This window comes from Gorilla gorilla, chromosome 20 (assembly GCF_029281585.2).
Source record: "Gorilla gorilla gorilla isolate KB3781 chromosome 20, NHGRI_mGorGor1-v2.1_pri, whole genome shotgun sequence".
In the NCBI taxonomy this organism is placed as follows: Eukaryota; Metazoa; Chordata; class Mammalia; order Primates; family Hominidae; genus Gorilla; species Gorilla gorilla.
The window spans coordinates 45,339,462-45,358,673 of NC_073244.2; the positions used below are offsets into that span (position 1 = coordinate 45,339,462).

A 19,212-nucleotide genomic window follows, 5' to 3' on the forward strand; every position below is an offset into this window, starting at 1 on the left:
GCCTTGTTTTTATTTTTATTTTTTACAATCCTTTAAAAATGTAAAAGTCAGGCTGGGCGCGGTGGCTCACGCCTGTAATCCCAGCACTTTGGGAGGCCGAGGCGGGCGGATCACGAGGTCAGGAGATCGAGACCATCCTGGCTAACATGGTGAAACCCCGTCTCTACCAAAAAAAAAATACAAAAAATTAGCCGGGCGTGGTGGCGGGCGCCTGTAGTCCCAGCTACTCGGGAGGCTGAGGCAGGAGAATGGCGTGAACCTGGGAGGCGGAGCTTGCAGTGAGCTGAGATTGCGCCACTGCACTCCAGCCTGGGCGACAGAGCCAGACTCCGTCTCAAAAAAAAAAAAAAAAAAAAAAATGTAAAAGTCAGCTTTACTTTGTGGGCCCATCTATTCTATGGATGGGGCTTGGCCCATGGGTTCTAGTTTGCTGCACCTGCTGGTATAAGTGTATAGTCACTTCCTTGGGTCAGGGTCATTCTACTTTGGATCTATCTTTGTAATTTTTTTTTTTTTTAGACAGAGTCTTGCTCTGTTGCCCAGGCTGGAGTGCAGTGGCGATCTCAGCTCACTGCAACCTCTGCCTCCTGGGTTGAAGTAATTCTTATGTCTCAGCCTCCCAAGTAGCTGGGATTACAGGCATGTGCCAACACACCCAACAAATTTTTGTATTTTTAGTAGAGACAGGGTTTCGCCGTGTTGGCCAGGCTGGTCTCAAACTCATGGCCTCAAAATGCTGGGATCACAGGCGTGGGCCACCGTGCCCAGCCATCTTTGTAATTTTTTTTTTTTTTTTTTTTTTGAGACGGAGTCTCGCTCTGTTGCCCGGGCTAGAGTGCAGTGGCGTGGTCTTGGCTCACAGCAGCCTCTGTCTCCTGGGTTAAAGCGATTCTTGTGCCTCAGCCTCCCAAGTAGCTGGGACTACAGGCACGTGCTACCACACCTGGCTAATTTTTTTTGTATTTTTAGTAGAGACGGGTTTCACCATGTTGACTAGGCTGGTCTCAAACTCCTGACCTCAAGTGATCCACCTACCTCGGCCTTCCAAAGTGTTGGAATTACAGAGGTTAGCCACCACGCCCAGCCATCTTTGTAATTTCTAATTGTTTCTATGATCATATTTTATACCCAGGGATACTGTCATTTTAAAGTGTGTATAAAATGGCTTGTCATAATTTTATTTTTATTTTTATTTTTTATTTATTTATTCATTTTTTTGAGACAGAGTCTCACTCTGTCGCCCAGGCTGGAGTGCAGTGGCGTGATCTCGGCTCACTGCAAGCTCTGCCTCCCAGGTTCACGCTCTTCTCCTGCCTCAGCCTCCCGAGTAGCTTGGACTGCAGGCGCCCGCCACCACGCCCAGCTAATTTTTTTGTGTTTTTAGTAGAAACGGGGTTTCACCATGTTAACCAGGATGGTCTCGATCTCCTGACCTCAGGATCCGCCCGTTTCGGCCTCCCAAAGTGCTGGGATTACAGGCGTGAGCCACCGTGCCCGGCCGGCTTGTCATAATTTTGTTTAAAAATTCGACACATAAAAAAGCATGCCTTTACTTCTCAAAAGAAACGTAAGCAGTGAAACTTCTACTTTCCTTTAGCACCTCATTCCTTTCCCCAGAAGTGACCATTAGTAACTGGTTGTTGTATGCCATTCCAGACTACCGTCTGTACATGCATGGATATGTACAGATGTGTGCAGCTTTGACTTTTACATAAAGAACCACGTTTGTTCATCCACCATTGTGCCTGGTCACTGCTTGATAGAGATATGGCAAGACAATAGTTAGGAACACTTTGTCCTCTTCTAGAAAGTGTTGAACAATCTTAGACTCTGACAGCTGTCACCCCATGATGACATAGCGCTCTTAGCTTTATTCAGGACTTCAGGCAAGAGTGGTTTGAAATATAAGGCCAAAGGCTTTTATTTTAACCTGAGCATTACTGAGCTCTTCTTCAGGACATACTTGCAGGTATTGGAGGAAACAGAGCTTGACCTGCAGGGCCCTTTGCTTTCCAACCCTGGAGGGCAAGTGCGCCTGTTGCCCAGGGCAGGACAATTAGAGAAGATAACCAGCTGCGAACAGTAGGGGCTTGGTAAGCCGCTGGGGCACCGCAGTACCTGCTTTGTTTCTTCTGCTTTCCTGGGACTGGCATTGACCACTGAAGCTGAGAACGGGAAATACTTATTGTTGTAGTTTGGAATTTTGACTTGGCTTTCCACATTGAAATGCTGATTAGATAGTTGGAATACTACCATGTTTTTTTGTACATAATAGGCTGAACAGGCTTTCCCAGACGAGTCTGGAAACTAAGTAGTTGGTGGGTTTTCCAATTTATGCATCTATTCTGAGTTTCAAACAGCTGACTTACAAGTGAATTTCTAAATGTGATTGCCAAGCATAGGCCCGCAGACTTCACGTTTCACTTTTTCCCCAGAGCAATATTTGTTGTTTCTGGAATTTATGTACTGCCAGGGGATTTAGCCATAGGCCAATAAGGGTCTCTCTCAGAATTTTCAGCAACTCAGATGAAATGGCTAGGCATTTGGATTTTTTCCTTTTGGTTTTTTAAGGATTTTTATAAGCAAGGCCCTGAGAGTCGCTTTGACATTCATCCCTGGGGAAAGAGGTCTGTGGCCTAACATTGCCAGGCAAGGCCTCTACTCAGGAGCTCAGTCCAGGACTGTGGGTGAGAAAAGCTGTGGATTCTAGAGTATTCAAATATTTGACCATTTAAGAGCTAGGACAAAGGATGATCCTGTCCCCTTGCCATGTGGCCAGTGCATGTGTGCAGTGTTCCCAGGTGCTTCTGACTTACAGCCAAGTTTGGGCTGTGGTTATTGATTGACAGATACTGATGCCTGTGTCCAGGAATGGTGGTTGCTGACTGTGTGCTCTGCCACCCTGCCTTGGAACCAGCAGGGCATATGTGAGTCCTGTCCAGTCTATACTCACCAGTGACTTTGCCCCTTAGCCCGAGTGGTTCACCCTCACAGTCTCTCTGTTAGAGAAGTGAGTTGTGACTATGGGGTTTCACTAGCTGACTAGTGCCTGCGACACTGGTACATCAGCCTAGGAAGTCAGTTACTGGGCACAGAGTCAGAAGACCTGGGTTTGGAAGGTGACATCTATCACTTAAATAAAATTACTTTTTCAGTGGAAGTGTACATAAATAAAAGAATCAAAGTGACTTGTGATTTGTGCATTCATTCCACAGATATTTATTGTATGCCTTGTTTCTGCATGATACTACTCCAGCATGTCGATCGCAGTAGTGAACATGACAGAAATCTTTCCCTTCATGTAGCTGGAAGGGAGTTTCGATCTTAGAGAAGGTAGTTAGAAAAGGTACCACTGAGAAGGTGACATTCAAGTAAAGGCCTGAAAGGGATGAGAGAGCAAGCCTGTTGGCCAAGAAAAGAGGATTCCAGGCGGAGGGAGCGCCAAGCACAGAGTCCCAGAGGCAGGAGCCAGCCTGGAGTGTTGGAAGAGCAGGAAAGAACCTGCTGTGGCTAAAACAGAGTGAATGGAAGGGAGAGAAGCAGGGGTGAGGTCAGAAGGGTAAAGAGGGGCCACTCTGGTGTCTGTTCTGAGTAGCCAGGTAGCAGGCAAGGTGAGGTACACCTCTGAAGGGCAGGGGATGGGAGGGCAGCAGGCTGGGCCCTGCCATTCTTTTGTAGTGAGCAGCGATGCCACTTCTCCCCTTGCCTTCTTCATACTGGGTAGCTCCAGGGCTCTGGTTTTACGCTGGGTCCTCAGTGTTGAGAGGTGTTGGTCGTCCTCTATGTAGGCAGTCCAGGAACCCAGGGCAGCCATGGGGCTCCCAGGAGTTGTATGTCTCTAAGGAGACTATATTTTATAAATTCCAGCATTTTTATTGACTTTTCAAGTATTTACCATCTTGTGAATAAGCAGCCAGACATATATGTATATATACGTATTATATATATATGCCAGACATATATATAAAATATGTATTTTTTATATATGTGTGTATATATATACACATACGCACACACATACATATACTTATATATACACATATATACTTATATATACATATATACTTATATATACATATATACTTATATACTATATATACATATATACTTATATATATAAGTATATATACTATAAAAATATATACTATAAAAATATATATAGTGTATATATATATATATTTTTTTTTTTTCTTTTTTAGAGATTAGGCCTTGCCATATTGCCCAGGCTAGCCTCGAACTCCTGGGCTCAAGCAGTCCTCCAGCCTCAGCTTCCTGCGTAGCTGAGACTGCGTAGCTGAGACTACAAGTATGTATCACTGGGCCTGGCTCTCAAATCTTTACACAGTTGCATCTTGGCTTTCAGTTTGACACAATGACAAATTTCTTTTGTATACTATGTGATTACCTGTGAATATGTTTGAAATAATTTATCTGTGAGTGCTGACTGACTCTTAATTAAGGACCTTAATTCAGGTATATTAACATTTATTTTGGATAGATATATACCAGAAATATTGTAGAGTAACAATAATGGAAAATATTAGAAGCTGGTTTCAAAAATATGATTTGCATTAACCTTAATGGAATTGAATGTGCATCCTGTTCCTTTTTTTTTTTTTTTTTGCCCTAAAGGTAAAAGTAAGTGTTACTTGTTTTGACTGGTAGTAACATATTATGGAGTAAATATTTCCTAATGGTATGTGCCAGATGAAAGTTCATATTGCTGCTGCTAATCAGAAACTGAAGTTCACCTCATAAAAAGCTTGTATGAATCCAGTTTTGAAACTTGCTAATTTCAGGTCAGTGTTTTTGGCTTACTTTTTTGCTGAGGTGAATCTGCTATTACCTAAATTGTCTTCAGACTTTAGCCTGTAGAGGAAGCTGTACTTAATTAAGCAGCTGGAATTTGGGTGATTCTGTAAATTTGCATTGTGGTCAACAAACATGATTTACCATCTGTCTAGCCCATTCTACGTGGGTGGAAGCCACCAAGGCCATTGGGCATCTGTCACTGTGGAGGGACTGGACCCTTTGACTTTGATTTGTCAAGACAAGCATGTGCAACCAACTCATTATTCTGATAAATGCTAATTAAAAGGAGAAAAGTAAGGAAATAAGCAAATTTCCTGCTTTTCCAGTAGAAACTGTTTTTCATGGTAACCAAATAGCCCTAACGGATGAGAGAAAAATCTCCACTTTGCAGACTGTGATCAATTCGGTGACTCAACCAGTGGCCAACAGTGGAGGATGAAACCATTTGTTGGAAGGTTGCTGAGGAACCACATTTGGGAGAATCAGGCCTTCCCTACCCAAATCTCATTGATCAGCCTTAGTGTCCTGGAAATGGAGACAGGTCATCACGTCTCCTGATGTGCTGCAGCAAGAACCACACAACATATCTAATATTAATAATATTCTACTTCTCCCTCTTTAAAAAAAAAAAACCCTGAAATAATCTAATCAAGCTTCTAAAATGAATCCAGTCTACAGGAAATGTGGGGTGTAGTGACGCAAGTTATGCAATACCACGAGAAGGCAACCAGACAAATTCACAATGTGGCATATCCTGTAATAAGTTGACCTGATTTGTTCAACAAGTCAGTAGCATTAAAAAAAATTACACAGAATGTACTGTTCTAGATTAAAAGAGTTAAGCAATATAACAACCAAATAAAATTACCTTTTTGGGGTTGAGGTTCAAACCAAATGTAAAAGATAATTTTTAAAAGATAAGTTGGGAAGCTTCAACACATACTGAGTCTTGGTTGATTGGGATTTACTTCAAAAAAAGAAAAAAGATGGGGAAGGATAGATGGTAAAAGCATGGCAAAATGTTAATGGAATTGAAACTTTTAATTTTTTTGTAGAGACAGGATCTTGCTGTGTTGCCCAGGCTGTGAGCCCAGGTCTCAAACTCCTGGGCTCAGGTGATCCTCCCACCTCAGCCTCCCACCACACGGGGATTATAGGCTTGAACCACTGTGCCTGGCCATAGGATTGGAGTGTTTCGATGGGTACATGGGGGCTTGTTATGTTCTGCTTTTGTGTACGTTTGGACCTTTTCCAAGTTTGCAAAAAGTGAGAGAGAAATTCAGGAATGTATTAAAGACGTAATATATCAGAGTACCCAATAAATAACTCCATTTCCTGGAGGGCTTTTCGCATGTGAAGTGGTCTTCTAACAGAAAGGGGAGCATTACTGAGTAGTTAGAAAACCCAAGGTGCAGGGATGAAGAGAAAAGCAGGTGTTCTTCAGAAAAAATGAAGAGAGTAAAAGTGAATCAAAGGAGAAAATGGGAACAGAGAAAAGACCGTCTCTGAAAGTGGGAGGCCAGCAGCAGGTGGGAGTCAAGGAAAGAATGAAATGTTGCTAATTTTGGGGACTAGCGATTGAATGGCAATGTTGCTGTCTTTTTAGAGAGTAGGATTTAAAATTTTGAGTTGCTGAAAAGGCTTGTGTGATGTGCTAGAAAAATTAGGTTTGGTGGGCAGATTAGAAGGAAACAAATAGGAGAGTTCATGGAATATAATTTCAGATAGAACTGGCTTTCCTGAATTAATTTTTTGGTTCTGGTCAGCTTAGGAGATCTCACAGGATTGGATAATGGCCTGTTCTGGCAGCCTCCCTCCTCTTTACAAACCAGGAACCTGAGCACCCATAAAACAGCATTTGCCTGAAGTTCTTCTGAGGCCAGCCCATGTATGGGTTATGTGTCCTATGTGTCTGCTGCCTCCCCACTGCCTCGGGCCAGTGCAGTCTAGTGCAGAGGGGCTTGTTGGCAGAGGCCATCCCCCTGTGAGAACAGGCTGTCTTGCCCCTCTGCTAATGGTGAAATGTCCAGAGCCAGGAAATCAGAAATAGGGTGATGTAGAGGCACCCCTGAGCACCTTTGCTCGCACTAGGGCCCCTCCTGAGTAGGCCCAGCCACCTGGCCTGCCTTCCTCTTCTCCCAGCTGAGCCACCCACCCTCCTCGATAAATACACATGAGCTAGCTGCAAGCATTGCACAGATGACAAGGACAATAAAAGCACTCCAGGACTGGTAGGCCAGATAAATAAATAGACTGGCACTAGGTGTGATGAGTGCTGTGATGCAGATGGAAAATAGCCTCAAGTCTGTTGATTCGGCAAAACTTTCAGCTGCTCCTCTCCCCGCACCCAGCTCACTGTGCCAGGGCCAGCCCTCATACCAGAACCTCCTACCTACCTGAGAGCGCATCTGAGCAGGGGCAGGGCAGAGAGCCCAGTAGGCCCTGGGGAGAGTGAGGAGATACTGGTAGTTGCCTCTGAATATCCAATCTCTTTTTTCTTTTTTCCTTTCTTCTTTCTTTGTTTACCTTCTTTCCCCCCACCCCCTCCAGACAGGGTTTCACTTTGTTGCCCAGGATGGAGTGCAGTGGAACAATCACAGTTCACTGCAGCCTGAACTCCTGGGCTCAAGCGATCCTCCTGTCTCAGTTTCCCAACTATCTGGGTCTACAGGTGCATGCCACCACACCCAGCTAAACTGTATTTTTTTTGTAGAGTTGGGGTTCCATTACGTTGCCCAAGCTGCAATTTTTTCTTAGTAACAAACTCTCATTTTGTTTTCCATACTGTGCCTGGAATAAGGACTACACCTCTTAGTTCCTTAAAGCTGGGAGTAGTCACTTGAATAAGATCTGGTTCATGACGGTGTAACTAGAAGTACTGCATGAGATTAGTGGGATATCTCCTTAAGGGGAAATTGGTGCTCCCTCCTCCTCCAATTTTCTACCGTCTCCAGTGCGTGCAGAATGACTGAGGGCCATTTAACCATTTATAACCGTGAAGTCACCTAGAAATAGGAGCCTCGCGTGAGTGTGCCGAGCAGAAAGCTAGGAAGTGGGCTCCTTGTGATGCCCTGGTGTCTCCATTCCAACCCTGGTCCATCTGCTCTGGATTTGTTTTACCTTAGAAAAAAATAAACATAATTTTTTTTTCTTTTCCCCCCTCTGAGATGTAGTTTCGCTGTTGTTGTCCAGGCTGGAGTACAGTGGCGCGATCTCGGCTCACTGCAACCTCTGCCTCCTGGGTTTAGGCGACTCTCCTGCCTCAGCCTCCCAAGTAGGTGGGATTACAGGCATGTGCCACCACACCCAGCTAATTTTTGCATTTTAAGTAGAGATGGGGTTTCACCATGTTGGTCAGGCTGGTCTCAAACTCCTGACCTCAGGTGATTCCCCTACCCTGGCCTCCCAAAGTGCTGGGATTACAGGCATGAGCCACCACACCCGGCAACATAGTTCTTATTTAAGCCACTGTATTGGTTTTGGGTTTGATTTTTTTTAATTAAAAATTATTATTATTTTTTTTATTTTTACTGTAGAGATGGAGTTTCACTGTGTTGCCCAGGCTGGTCTCAAACTCCTGGGCTTAAGCGATCCTCCTGTCTGGGCCTCTTAAAGTGCTGGGATTACAGGTGTGAGCCACCATGCCTGGCCTGTTTCTGTTTTTGTTTTTGTTTTTGTTTTGTTATATGTAGATAAACCTGATTCTAATTAAGTGGAAGCAGGAAGACTAGTTAAGGGGCTATTAGAGCAGTCTATGTGAGGGATGATAGTAGTTTGGAATAGAAGGGTAGCAGAGGTGACTAGAAGTAGTTATGTGTATTTTTACTGTGGTAAAATATATGTAACATAAATTTTGCCATTTTAACCATTGTTAAGTGTTCAGTAGTATTAAGTACACTTACATTGTTGTGCAAGCATCACCATCATCCATCTCTAGAACTTTCTTATCTTCCCAAACTGAAACTCTGTACCTGCTCATCAATAACTCCTGGTTCCCCTCTCCTCCCAGCTCCTGGCAACGAACATTCTTTCTACCTCTATAAATTTGACTGCTCTAGGAACCTCGTATAAATGGAATCATAGAATATTTGTCCTTTTGTGACAAGTGTGTTTCACTTAGCATAATGTCTTTAAGGCTCATTCGTGTTGTAGCTCGCATCAGAATTTCCTTCTTTTTAAAGGCTGTGGCCGGGCGCGATGGCTCATGCCTGTAATCCCAGCACTTTGGGAGGCTGAGGTGGGTGGATCACCTGAGGTCACGAGTTTGAGACCAGCCTGGCCAACATGGTGAAACCCCATCTGTAGTAAAAATACAAAAATTAGCTGGGCATGATGGTGAATGCCTGTAGTCCCAGTTACTCAGGAGGCTGAGGCAGGAGAATCGCTTGAACCTGGGAGGCTGAGGTTGCAGTGAGCCAAGATCGCGCCATTGCACTCCAGCCTGAGCGACAAAAGTGAAACTCCGTCTCAGAAAAATAAAAATAGCTCCCTCTCCCTCTCCCTCTCCCTCTCCCTCTCCCTCTCCCTCTCCCTCTCCCTCTCCCTCTCCCTCTCCCTCTCCCTGTCCCCACGGTCTCCCTCTCCCTCTCTTTCCACGGTCTCCCTCTGATGCCGAGCCGAAGCTGGACGGTACTGCTGCCATCTCAGCTCACTGCAACCTCCCTGCCTGATTCTCCTGCCTCAGCCTGCCGAGCGCCTGCGATTGCAGGCGCGCGCCGCCACGCCTGACTGGTTTTCGTATTTTTTTGGTGGAGACGGGGCTTCGCTGTGTCGGCCGGGCTGGTCTCCAGCTCCTAACCACGAGTGATCTGCCAGCCTCAGCCTCCCGAGGTGCCGGGATTGCAGACGGAGTCTCATTAACTCGGTGCTCAATGGCGCCCATGCTGGAGTGCAGTGGCGTGATCTCGGCTCGCTACAACCACCTCCCAGCCGCCTGCCTTGGCCTCCCAAAGAGCCGAGATTGCAGCCTCTGCCCGGCGGACCCCCCGTCTGGGAAGCGTGGAGCGTCTCCACCTGGCCGCCCATTGTCTGGGATGTGAGGAGCCCCTCTGCCTGGCTGCCCAGTCTGGAAAGTGAGGAGCGTCTCTGCCCGGCCGCCATCCCATCTAGGAAGTGAAGAGTGCCTCTTCCCGGCCGCCATCCCATCTAGGAAGTGAGGAACGTCTCTGCCCGGCCGCCCATCGTCTGAGATGTGAGGAGCGTCTCTGCCCGGCCGCCCCGTCTGAGAAGTGAGGAGACCCTCTGCCTGGCAACCGCCCCGTCTGAGAAGTGAGCAGCCCCTCCGCCCCGCAGCCGCCCCGTCTGAGAAGTGAGGAGCCCCTCCGCCCAGCAGCCACCCCGTCTGGGAAGTGAGGAGCGTCTCCGCCCGGCAGCCACCCCGTCCGGGAGGGAGGTGGGGGGATCAGCCCCCCCGCCCGGCCAACCGCCCTGTCCGGGAGGTGAGGGGCGCCTCTGCCCGGCCACCCCTACTGGGAAGTGAGGATCCCCTCTGCCCGGCCAGCCGCTCCGTCCGGGAGGGAGGTGGGGGGGTCAGCCCCCCGCCCGGCCAGCCGCCCCGTCCGGGAGGGAGGTGGGGGGGTCAGCCCCCCACCCGGCCAGCCGCCCCATCCGGGAGGGAGGTGGGGGTGTCAGCCCCCCGCCCGGCCAGCCGCCCCGTCCGGGAGGGAGGTGGGGGGGTTACCCCCCCGCCTGGCCAGCCGCCCCCGTCCGGGAGGTGAGGGGCGCCTCTGCCCGGCTGCCCCTACTGGGAAGTGAGGAGCCCCTCTGCCCGGCCAGCCGCCCCGTCCGGGAGGGAGGTGGGGGGGTCAGCCCCCCACCCGGCCAGCCGCCCCGTCCGGGAGGGAGGTGGGGGTGTCAGCCCCCCGCCCGGCCAGCCGCCCCGTCCGGGAGGGAGGTGGGGGGGTCAGCCCCCCACCCGGCCAGCCGCCCCGTCCGGGAGGGAGGTGGGGGGGTCAGCCCCCTGCCCGGCCAGCCGCCCCATCCGGGAGGGAGGTGGGGGGGTTAGCCCCCCGCCTGGCCAGCCGCCCCGTCCAGGAGGTGAGGGGCGCCTCTGCCCGGCCGCCCCTACTGGGAAGTGAGGAGCCCCTCTGCCCGGCCAGCCGCCCCGTCCGGGAGGGAGGTGGGGGGGTCAGCCCCCCGCCCGGCCAGCCGCCCCGTCCGGGAGGGAGGTGGGGGGGTCAGCCCCCTGCCCGGCCAGCCGCCCCGTCCGGGAGGGAGGTGGGGGGGGTTACCCCCCCGCCTGGCCAGCCGCCCCCGTTCGGGAGGTGAGGGGCGCCTCTGCCTGGCCGCCCCTAATGGGAAGTGAGGAGCCACTCTGCCCGGCCAGCCGCCCCGTCCGGGAGGGAGGTGGGGGGGTCAGCCCCCCACCCGGCCAGCCGCCCCGTCCGGGAGGGAGGTGGGGGTGTCAGCCCCCCGCCCGGCCAGCCGCCCCGTCCGGGAGGGAGGTGGGGGGGTCAGCCCCCCACCCGGCCAGCCGCCCCGTCCGGGAGGGAGGTGGGGGGGTCAGCCCCCTGCCCGGCCAGCCGCCCCATCCGGGAGGGAGGTGGGGGGGTTACCCCCCCGCCTGGCCAGCCGCCCCCGTCCGGGAGGTGAGGGGCGCCTCTGCCCGGCTGCCCCTACTGGGAAGTGAGGAGCCCCTCTGCCCGGCCAGCCGCCCCGTCCGGGAGGGAGGTGGGGGGGTCAGCCCCCCACCCGGCCAGCCGCCCCGTCCGGGAGGGAGGTGGGGGTGTCAGCCCCCCGCCCGGCCAGCCGCCCCATCTGGGAGGGAGGTGGGGGGGTTAGCCCCCCGCCTGGCCAGCCGCCCCGTCCAGGAGGTGAGGGGCGCCTCTGCCCAGCCGCCCCTACTGGGAAGTGAGGAGCCCCTCTGCCCGGCCAGCCGCCCCGTCCGGGAGGGAGGTGGGGGGTCAGCCCCCCGCCTGGCCAGCCGCCCTGTCCGGGAGGTGAGGGGCGCCTCTGCCCGGCCGCCCCTACTGGGAAGTGAGGAGCCCCTCTGCCCGGCCAGCTGCCCCGTCCGAGAGGGAGGTGGGGGGGGTCAGCCCCTCGCCTGGCCAGCCGCCCCCGTTCGGGAGGTGAGGGGCGCCTCTGCCCGGCCACCCCTACTGGGAAGTGAGGAGCCCCTCTGCCCGGCCAGCCGCCCCGTCCGGGAGGGAGGTGGGGGGGTCAGCCCCCCACCCGGCCAGCCGCCCCGTCCGGGAGGGAGGTGGGGGTGTCAGCCCCCCGCCCGGCCAGCCGCCCCATCTGGGAGGGAGGTGGGGGGGTTATCCCCCCGCCTGGCCAGCCGCCCCGTCCAGGAGGTGAGGGGCGCCTCTGCCCGGCCGCCCCTACTGGGAAGTGAGGAGCCCCTCTGCCCGGCCAGCCGCCCCGTCCGGGAGGGAGGTGGGGGGTCAGCCCCCCGCCTGGCCAGCCGCCCTGTCCGGGAGGTGAGGGGCGCCTCTGCCCGGCCACCCCTACTGGGAAGTGAGGAGCCCCTCTGCCCGGCCAGCCGCCCCGTCCGGGAGGGAGGTGGGGGGTCAGCCCCCCGCCCGGCCAGCCGCCCTGTCTGGGTGGGAGGTGGGGGGGTCAGCCCTCCGCCCGGCCAGCTGCCCTGTCCGGGAGGGAGGTGGGGGGGTCAGCCCCCCGCCCGGCCAGCCAACCCGTCCAGGAGGGAGGTGGGGGGGGTCAGCCCCCCGCCCGGCCAGCCACCCCGTCCGGGAGGTGGGGGGCGCCTCTGCCCGGCCGCCCCTACTGGGAAGGGAGGAGCCCCTCTGCCCGGCCACCACCCCGTCTGGGAGGTGTACCCAACAGCTCATTGAGAACGGGCCATGAAGACAATGGCAGTTTTGTGGAATAGAAAGGGGAGAAAGGTGGGGAAAAGATTGGGAAATCGGATGGTTGCCGTGTCTGTGTAGAAAGAGGTAGACATGGGAGACTTCATTTTGTTCTGTACTAAGAAAAATTCTTCTGCCTTGGGATCCTGTTGATCTGTGACCTTACCCCCAACCCTGTGCTCTCTGAAACATGTGCTGTATCCACTCAGGGTTGAACGGATTAAGGGCGGTGCAAGATGTGCTTTGTTAACCAGATGCTTAAAGGCAGCATGCTCGTTAAGAGTCATCACCACTCCCTAATCTCAAGCACCCAGGGACACAAACACTGCGGAAGGCCGCAAGGTCCTCTGCCTAGGAAAACCAGAGAACTTTGTTCACTTGTTTATCTGCTGACCTTCCCTCCACTATTGTCCTGTGACCCTGCCAAATCCCCCTCTGCAAGAAACACCTAAGAATGATCAATAAAAAATAAAAAAAATAAATAAATAAATAAATAAAAAAAAAAAAAAAAAAAAAAAAAAAAAAAAAAAAAAAAAAAAAAGAAAAATAAAAATAAAAATAATAAATAAATAAAGGCTGATAAATATTTTAGCAGTTGTATTTTGCATGGTTTATGACATGCGCACCTGGGTCACTCACTCCCTGGTAGTGCTATTTACTGAGATGGGGAGTAGTGGGGAAGAGTAAGTTCAGATAATAGGTCTGTGATGCCTATTAGATATCCCATGGGTGATTTCTAGAGGATAGTTGCATACACAAATCTGGAGTTGAGGGTTGAGGTCCAGAACTTGGAGACCCTCAGTCAGTAGACAGATGTAAAGCTAGAGAACTGAAGGAGGTCATCAAGGAAGAGCGTAGCTGGAGAATGAGTAAACCCTGGGGCACTCCCACATTTACAGTCAGAAGATGAATAGGAAGCCGCCCAGGAGTCTGAAACTGGAACAGCTGGAGAGCTAGGAAGGAAATGAAGCAAGGGTGATGCTGCTGAGGGGAGGTGAGGCCTCCTCTCCACCCCATTCCAAGATTTGCCATAGTTACACCACTTGGAACACTGTGCAGATACAGCCGGCTGGGAGTGTCCCTGTCAGATGGGGATATTGGGATCCCTGTCTCAGTGCGGTAACATGCGAGGCATCTAGTGCGACAGAGCGGCCTCACCCAAGTGATATGTCATGATGAGGATAATGTTCATGGAGACTGATTTCCATTTGCCAGTTCCCTGTTTGTCTTTGTAATCGGTTTATCAATAGTATTCTTGATGGAAGTGACAAATTTTAACAAAAAGTACACTCGTGAACAAAAAGAATTTTCTGACCTCTGATGGGCTCTTGAGGCCATATATCAGGATAACTTAAATATGTTTTTATCTCTGCCCACAATGTAAACTTGTTTATGGAGAAAACTTGCATTTTGTTTTTATTTATTTTTTGAAACGGAGTCTCACTCTTTCTCCCAGTCTGGAGTGCAGTGATGTGATCTTGGCTCACTGCAACCTCTGCCTCCCAGGTTCAAGCAATTCTCCTGCCTCAGCCTCCCGAGTAGTTGGAATCACAGGCATGCACCACAACGCCCGGCTGATTTTTGTATTTTTTGTAGAGACAGGGTTTCACCATGTTAACTAGGCTGGTCTTGAACTCCTGACCTCAAGTGATCCACCCACCTCAGCCTCCCAAAGTGCTGGGATTACAGGCATGAGCCACCGTGTCTGGCCAAAACTTGCATTTTGAATGGGAAAAATTACTCAAGAGTAATTAACGTGGACTCAGCTATCTTGAGTGGCCTTTCATTTTTTCCCTGGATGATATTTTGTAATTATTATTATTAGGTATGTTAAGGTTTATAGCAGTGCAGCTGCTATAAATATAAATATAGAAATGTAAAACTTCCTGTGTGTATTGATATGGTAACAAATTTTTAATATATTTTGGAAAGCAAACTATAAACACAATCTACTTTTTGCAAAAAAAATCTATAGGTACAAATATGGGCTGTTTAGGAATCGTACAATCAATGGTTATACCTATTTAGGAATATTTAGAACTATTTGTATGTTTGTATAGCTAATCTTTTCCCCCCTGATTTATTGATGATGAGTATTACTGACATAAAAAGTTTTGTGCACCACAGTGCTTTGCCCATGAAATATGAGCTCAGAAACTGCCTGTGCTGTTATTTTCACCAGCAGTGAAGCAGCGTGTCCGGGGGCAGAATGTACTCTTGTCTGAATTATTAGCATTTGGTGTTGGTTCCGCCACCCTTGGGCCTGAGCTTTCTTTCTCCCTTGTTTGTTCTAAACATAGCATGGCACCTTTTGTATCCTGTAGGTTATTGCTGACTGCAAGGAGACTTTGTTGTTCTTTAGTTAGTTTTTTACATATTAGTTTCAGTAAGCCTGTTTCTTACATTTTTCTACTGTAGCATAATCTTTGTAAGTACTTTCTATAGCCCAGGCGTGGTCTGCTGCATTCTCTGTGTCTCTGGGGATGCATTTAGGTCTTTGTGTCACATTCTGGTGTGTAGCTCATTATGTAATGACTCGAATGATCATCAGAACAAAAGATACCTCATTAAGAACAAGGTTGAGGACACTAGGAACCTAATGTAACATTTAAGGTATAAATGAGTATTGAAGAGAAAGAAATGATTGAATGCTTTGGAATTTCTAATACAAGCACCCATCTTGGACCTACTTACACTGGACTTTTAAAGTGATCGGAAATAAATGGATGTATGAGAGTTTTACTTGTTCCTCATTCTAAAGGGATATGAAAAAGATGAACTTGAGTTCATGAAGTTGAGCAGAACAATGAACTTAGTGAGAAATTATTTGTATTGATGTGAAAATCACACCATGTTTTGGGAAATGGGGTGGACTTGGGCACTCCATAGTTCCAACCACATGCAGGTATTATAGGCTGAGTCAGGCCTGAGCCTAGAAGAGGAATAACTGCAACTAAACTTTGAAATATTCCAGGAAAGCAGAGTTGACATGTAGGTTGATCTGCAACAACTACAGTGGTATAGAAAGGGTGGTCTTGGCTGGGCGCAGTGGCTCACGCCTGTAATCCCAGCACTTTGGGAGGCCAAGGCAGGTGGATCATGAGATCAGGAGATCAAGACCATCCTGGCTAACACGGTGAAACCCTGTCTCTACTAAAAATACAAAAAATTAGCCTGGCGTGGTGGTGAGTGCCTGTAGTCCCAGCTACTTGGGAGGCTGAGGCAGGAGAATGGCATGAACCCGCGAGGCAAAGCTTGCAGTGAGCCAAGATTGTGCCACTGCACTCCAGCACTCCAGCCTGGGCAACAGAGCAAGACTCTGTCTCAAAAAAAAAAAAAAAAAAGGGTAGTTTTTTGGTGCTCCAAATAGGAAGGCCTTAAATTAAAATCTGTTTTACAATCTGAATAAAATATAAATATCATCAAAAAGAAAAGGTATTCTGGTTATGTACATGAATACAACATCCTTAGCAGCAGATGTTGTGTGTGTGCAAGGGAATAGGAAGGTAAAGATGCACCCTTCTCCTCCACCATCAAGGGTTGCTAGAAAACAGGCTCTCATTCAGTAGACCCCGATAGCTGTCTGTAATCCATAGCTCCTTCTCTGATTAGTATTTATCCACTATTGTGGCTACATTCTGGATCGTGTCATAGGTAGAAAGAGTAGCCTGGTGGTTAGCAACACAGCTTTCGGAGTCAAACAGACCTGGTGTCAGATCCCTACTTATTACCTGCTTGACATTGAGCAAGTTTCTTTATCTCTGTAAACTTCAGTGTTATCATCCGTAAAATGGGTGAATTGCTCACACCCCACAGGGATGGTTCACCAAACATAAGGTGCTTGGTATTTAAACACTCAATAAATGGTAGCTGTTGATAGAGCTTCACTGGCATTTTAAACGTAAATACCTGCCTTTGGCCACTCTGGTCATCCACTCCCCAGCTTCCCACATGTGTTCTGCAATTTGACTGAACCACACAGTCCAGGAAACTTTCTCCGTGTGAAGGAGAAAATAGCTTTCCACAGCCCTGGGGTCACACTCTCCCAAACTTATGTCAGGAAGACGCCCAAAGACTGGCTCGTTCCTGGGTCAAGGAGAGTGGGGTCTGTTTCAGGAGGGGAGCTGAGCTAAGACCTGAGATCCTCGTAGGGGAAAGGTGGGCAGAGGCAGGCTGGAGGTTGAGCTCGGTACTCTCTCAGGAGAAGGTGGTGGTTATGCATCTGTTACTCTGGGTAAATTTTTAGAGCAGATATCTGATGAAACAGCTGTTTCCAAGGTCCAGCGTTAACCATTGGTTTGATTGGCTTTGAATAAGTTATTTACAACACAGATATTTTGTTACGATCATAATTTGTATGACTGAGTTGGTCTCCAGGCATCCTGGGTAGGAGAGGGAGGTGCACAGTAGCTGAGCTGTTGTCCTCATTCCTTATTTATAGGAGAGAAGCTTAGGTTAAATGACTCATCCAAGGTCAAATACATCCGAAGTGGTGGAGACAACACAGACAATGCCTTTTAAACTGACCTGTGTCTCTTCCCCCACTCCTTCCTACAGCAGGGTTCTGCCCTCCTTACTGCCACCCCACAGCAAGAGGGCTTCCTCCACCTCATTCTCCCCAGGGGTGATGGCCTTGTCAGAGAGCATCCTGTTCTTGATCTGGGGGCCCTCCTTCAGGCCTTCAGCCATTCCTCAGAACTTTGCCCCTTAGTAGGGGAGGGGACAGGATAGCTCTCCCTTTGCCCTCGGTCATTTCCTTGGGGAGCCTTTTCCTTCCCATCCGTCTGTGTTCCTTTCCCAGCAGCACCCGGCCTTGCATATCTGTTCATTGCCTGTTGTCTTCCCCATTAGAATGTCGCCCTGGCGAGAGCAGGGACTTGCTCATTCTCTTTCCAGTAGTGTTCCCAGCTCTTTGTGCTTGGTGCATATTAGGCATCCCCATCTTATATATTTATTGAGAGAATGAATGACTAAGTTGTGTCCATCAGAGCTGTGAGAGTGTGAACCCAGAGCTAATGGAGCATGGCGTCTTCCCTTTCTCCTCCTCCTCCAGCTTCCCATAGCTGCCAAGGTGCTGAGGAAGGAGTGGGAGGAAGAGTTTGTGTCCCTGAGGAGCCGGCTCACTCCCCCTCCCTGTGTCTGCAGTGGGTGGGGAGATTGAGGAAACCCTCAGCCTACACCAGTTAAGGTGGAGTTCCTGTCACATGCAAGCCGATGCCAGTTTAGAGTCTGCTGAAGGCAGTGGGGCACACAGGTGAAGGGCATGGACACTTGAGTCAGGTGACTGGTCCACCACATGCAGATTGTGTCCCGTTGACAAAATTTCGTAGCCTTTCTGTGCCTTGATCTTGTTGTCTGTGAAGGGAGGATGACCTCATAGGGTGGTTCCTGGGATTGAATGCGCTAGCCCATGTGACTCTCCAGCATTGGTCAGGTACAGGCTGTGTGCACCACTAAAGCTGTCTGTGTGCTCTACAGGACTAAATAGCTGCTGCTTATTCTACTCCTGGCACCTGTCTAACTGGCCTAGGTGCGCTGCCTTCGTGTCCCTCACCCTGCCCAGTCTAGCACAGAGCACTGGGGGAAGGGCTCTGAGGAGGTGCGAGTGGAAGCCCAGGAGTTTGGGGGGCTTCAGCCTGTGATGTCGGTTGTTGTTCCCTCTGGAGGGCAAGTGCTTTGGTGTGAGATTTGTGTGCGGTTTTTTGTTTGCTTTAGTTTGGTCCTGGTGATTTCCACGGGGTGAGGAGGGATTCGGAGATAATAAGTGTCTTGCTGGGAACTGGCTTGCCCCTGCTTCTCCAAGAAACAGCTCTGACTCTTGGGAACTGAGAGGGCATGTGGCAAAGGTGGACGCTGAGGCGAGGCAAGGCGAGAGGTCCACATGCGTGCCACAAGGCAGAGAGTCCACATGTGCACCTGAGGGGAGAGGAAGGTTGAGTCTTACTGTGTGCTGCTCAAGGGACAGGACAGTGCATGGGCACTGTGCTGGATTTTGGTTCCTTGTAAAAAGCAATGGCTATAGTTCCCTGACCTTCACCACTTCCGTGAGGCAGTGGGCTGAGGGCCGGCCGTGAGTAGGCTCTCTCAGGTCCACTCCTGCTCAGCTGGGTGAATTGCAAACTCAATAAAGTAAGTTGTTGTGAATAAGTAATCTGCATAAGCCAAAGAAATATAAAATATCTTCCACAAAAAGATTATTAGGGAGCAGGATAAAAGAGCTGCAAAAGGTTTTTGTTGGTATTATTGCCAAATCTGATGTGGGCAAAACAACTATGAGAAATTAGGAAAAAATGTCAATAATCTGGAAGGTTTGTGGTCAAGTTGCTTTGTAAGTGGCCAGTTTTTGCCCTGTGTTAAAGAGGAAATAAGGCCGGGCATGGTAGCTCACGCCTGTAATCCCAGCCCTTTGGGAGGCCGAGGCAGGTGGATCGCATGAGGTCAGGAATTCGAGACCAGCCTGGCCAACATGGTGAAACCCCGTCTCCAGTAAAAATACAAAAATTAGCCGGGTGTGATGGTGTACCGAGGTCAGAGAATCGCTTAAACCCAGGATGTGGAGGTTGCAGTGAGCCGAGATCACGCCACTGCACTCCAG

General features: G+C 50.0%; 1 protein-coding gene across 4 annotated transcripts in view; it reads left to right on the forward strand.

The window, feature by feature from the left end:
* Positions 1 to 19,212, forward strand: part of GARRE1 (granule associated Rac and RHOG effector 1) — a 104,540-nt gene that overhangs the window by 49,206 nt on the left and 36,122 nt on the right. The window lies entirely within an intron of this gene.